The 4,421-nt window shown below is 31.5% G+C and overlaps 1 non-coding gene across 1 annotated transcript; it reads left to right on the top strand.

Annotated features, from left to right (window-relative positions):
* The first annotated feature begins 1,858 nt into the window (after positions 1 to 1,858).
* Positions 1,859 to 1,931, top strand: Trnav-aac. The gene has a single exon. It is a non-coding gene; the product is annotated as a tRNA-Val (tRNA).
* The last annotated feature ends 2,490 nt before the right edge of the window (positions 1,932 to 4,421 follow it).

Genomic DNA, 4,421 nt, shown 5'->3' with positions numbered 1-4,421 from the left:
ATAAATCCGGGAGAGATATGTTATTTAAATTAATAGCTTAAAAATATACGTATAATTTATTGATAGAATACATATTTATCAATTATTAACACTTAAAACAACGGAACTGTACAGATCACTAGTCAATCGACTGTGAAATGTGTATTTAAATATATACATAATAAGTGACAGGTATGATTAAGGGCTTGAAGGAGTCTTCGCCTTAGTCTCTACTTTAAGCAAGAAATGAAATTCTAATCTGATTTATCTCTATATATAAAAAAATCTCGTGCTATATAAAAAAGGCTCGACCGATGCTTATGATTTTTTTATGTATATTCAGTAAGTTTGAGAATCGGCTACCATAATCTTAGTATATAGATATATAATCTTTTAGATATATAAAACCCCTAAGTGACTAAGGAGTGTTCACCCCAAAAACTTACATACAACTCTGAATTGTAATTTTTATTGAACTAAAAAAATGTTTCCTGGAAATGGTATACGTGCAAAACGACGATTTCCGGGTCAGCTAGTTGTATATAACATACATTATACAGGTTCACACATTGACAAAATTTAGGACAATCGCGTCAGCCGTACAAATGTGCAAATTAAATTTGAACATAAAATAAAAAATATGTACTGTGAAAACTGTACTGTAGGTAAAATATACGTAATTTAATTTTAATACATTGTAGGGTAATAAAATTAAACAGAATTTATATAAGATAAATATAGCCGACTGTAGCAAACATATGACATACAATTTCCGGACAAATCTCATAAACATATGATAATACAAATATGTAAGATATGTAAATAAATATTTCGTATAATGTAGTTTTCAATAAATTATTTTTTGTTTTTTTTTTTACAAATTTCTCCAAAGTTTAGTTTTTTTACACCTAAATCCCAAACGAATTTAGGAAATTTATTATCCTAGAAAACGTCCTAAATCTTTGATTTTGACTACGGCAGTGTCAAATATTATAAACCGTTTTAAATTCATAAAAATAGCTGTGACCGGGAAAGTGGCAGAGTCTTTAAAGATTGAAAAAAAAAATTGGACTTAAACGTCTAGAACTCTTACTAAAAACTATCAGGCACTATAGAACTTATGTGTGTGCCACTATACCTATATTTCTTTGTACTCTGCTGCTAAGTGCTCTGCTAACTTCACAGATACGGATAGGAACTCATGAATAGATTCAGGAGGAAGTTGATTAATTATTATTACAATAGTAGATTCAAAACTGAAGAATTTAAATATAGAACGAATATCCAAAAAGGTTAGACATTTGTCCTATATATCAAGGAAATTACATTTTGATTGATGGGGGGACCATTGATAGAGTCAATGGTTGCGAGATAAATAGCAGTTTGATCCAACCGATGAATGGATAACAAATGACCACGTGACGTCACCGTGTAGAACCTGCGTCACCACACAATGCCTTTTATCGAGACATTTTCAGAGGGTAAGAATTTTTTTCTATATGGGCATACATTGTATATTTGTATATAATAAAATTATTGAATACATTATATACAATTTTAGATTTAATATTAAAATGTAGTAATAATTGAGATAATATAAATAACTTCGATATCAACGAAAATAATAAAGTTTATGGTAAGTTTTTTATTCCTTAAGTACGGTATTTGGGTAGCTAAAGAATCCGGGTAGACGCGAGGGTATGAGGAATTGTAAGAGATTATTAAATTTGTATTTGTACACAAAACTTTGCTCCAACTTAACTTATTACAATATGTGATCGCCCTTGGCAGTTTAATCATACAAGTTTGACTGAAATGACTTTCACTTTTAATAACGAGTTGTTTCCTCTTGAGCTACAATTTTAAAACATATCGTATAGTTTCCGTGGTGTAGCGGTTATCACATCTGCCTAACACGCAGAAGGCCCCCGGTTCGATCCCGGGCGGAAACATATTTGTTTCTTTTTAATATGGGCCTTCAACTTAATGTAAAACAATTTCAATTTTATTTTTTTATATTTTTGAAATTTCAAATATTTTAAAATATTTTCTGTTGTCCGGGAATTTATTATATACTTATTTTTCATTTTAGGTCCAATTTAAGGTAATCATTAAAGGTCAACACATGTCAAGCAGGGGTGTCATTTTTAATACAACGAGAATTGGGCCTCGTTATGAATTAGGATCTCATTAAATATTCTAAGTATAAATGAAAGTATACTGTAGTCTAGCCTTGATTATTAAAAGTTCATAGGGCAAGAGGCCTATTAGGTCTCGGATTAATAGGATATAATTGCTATCGAGTTTTGTACCGGTGAGATTTGGTAGTATCGAGACTCCACAATAAACAGTGTCACTCGCTGCATTTGGTAGCCTCAAGTTAATTGAATAAAATTTTCATCATAAAAATTATGAGCGCGACGTAATTAATCAGGAGCGTTATTAATTAATGGAATTAATAAATCATTGCATTTTTCGAATCACCCATGCATACGGCGTCCTGTCAATTGCACGTTGAAAATCAGTCTGCATTAATTTAATTATTGATGGCGAAAACATATGTTTTTAATTAAGAGAAAAATTGCATATATAAATGAGTATTCATACAAGTGTAAGACAAAGTACAAGTATATACGTGTGTAGGGGGCCCACACATAGAGAATCTTTCGAATAGGCAGAGCTCTGCAGTAAAGAAAATCCGACAGTTTACTGATAAGGATACGGCTAAAACTGTTAATCATAGCTACTTTCACAGCGTTATGTCGTACGGTATTCTACTGTGGGGTGCTGCTGCAGAGGTTCAATCCATATTTATACTGCAGAAGCGGGCTGTTCGGGGTATTTGTTGTGTTTCTCCGAGGGAGTCGGTACGGAATAAGTTTAAGGAATTTAATATTAAGACACTATCTGGTCAATATATTCTTGAAGCCTTGTTGTATGTACAAAAAAATATTAACGATTTTAAAACAAATGGTGACTTTCACCAGGATAATACGCGAATTAGAACTAATTTGAGTGTACGACCAACCAGGCCTCAGAAGATAAATATGGAATATGGACGTTTTTACAACAAACTCCAAAGGGAAATAAATGAATTATCACTAAATAAATTCAAAGCCCTCGTTAAACGTAAATTAATCAATAAAGCTTTTTTATAAATTTGACGAATCCTTAAATGATCCTAATCCTTGGGTTTGATTTGCTCCAGGTCAAACAATTGTATGACTGAATACTTGGCGATTAAAAAGAGTGGTGGAAAGTTTCTTGCCAGTTCTTCTTACCCGCTCTACGCCCTTGACTTGCGAACAGGTAGTAAATGTAAATTTACAATTAATTTAACTTTTTGACGTTCATAAGTGTACCTTTTTACCTATACGAATAAAGATATTTTGAGTTTGAGTTTGTACATAATGCAAGTATAAATATTATTTGTTTCATTAAATTGATTCATAGGTGAGTGTATAGTTTTTTGATAAGCACGAGGTCATGAAGTAAATAAAACATTTCTGCATGAATTTCTTTGATCATTTTTCAACGTCGCGGTACCACTATACCTTATTTAGTATTGGTATGTCCTTATAATGTACTAGTATTGTAATGAAACGAGGATCTTCAGGAAACGTCTACACGTGTTGGTACAATACTGATCTATATTAAAACATTAGAAATATTATTATTGTAGGCGAGTAATTAGTTTTCTGTGATCACATATTGTTAATTTTGGCTCTAAGGCAACGGATTCCTCACCATGGGTGAACCCAACGTATAGAGAAATTGTTTTAGATTTAAGGGAACTATTAACCAAAAAATTCTATTCTAGTCAAATAAAATGTTCCCAATCATCTAATCTATTTTTTAATTTAATTTTACCTTTTTTAATCTTTGAGAAATGACATAAAAAGATCATCCTAAGACATTGAAAGTCTATTTCGTTTAGTAATAATTTAAAGTGAGTAGGCATAGTAAAATGTAATTGCTTATTTTTCACCAGCTTTTTCCTTTTACGCAGCAAAGATTTTCACAATTGTTATTATTAAAAATAATTTTGTACTTGAACATATGCTATTTGTTAGAGTTGTATTTTATTCAAGGTTTTTAGTAAAGCACTTTTAGGTTTAATAAATAAATAATATATGAAATTATAGCTTTTTACACTTTGGTGAACAATTTCCGAGTAAATTGTGATACCACTTGTCTATTGATTCCTATATTTTATTACGGTATTCGAAGTCCCATGTTTGCGTCCATAGGGAAATAGCACTAAAATGTGCCGTAATGTATGGAGTTGAATTTATGTTATCGTTTGTTTTAGGCCAACTAGCATGTCACTTAAAGTGTTTACCGCCGCCCATGGACTCCTGCAGATTTGGAAGTACGTTGGCTTTAAAGGTACTGGTACGATCTTATGGCTCCTTAGTCGTAACGGTTGAATAAAAATGACC

The sequence above is a fragment of the Pieris brassicae genome, chromosome 7 (genome assembly GCF_905147105.1).
Source record: "Pieris brassicae chromosome 7, ilPieBrab1.1, whole genome shotgun sequence".
Taxonomy (NCBI): domain Eukaryota; kingdom Metazoa; phylum Arthropoda; class Insecta; order Lepidoptera; family Pieridae; genus Pieris; species Pieris brassicae.
The sequence above is the reverse complement of the archived record's forward strand: the minus strand, read 5'-3'. Positions and strand labels throughout refer to the sequence as shown.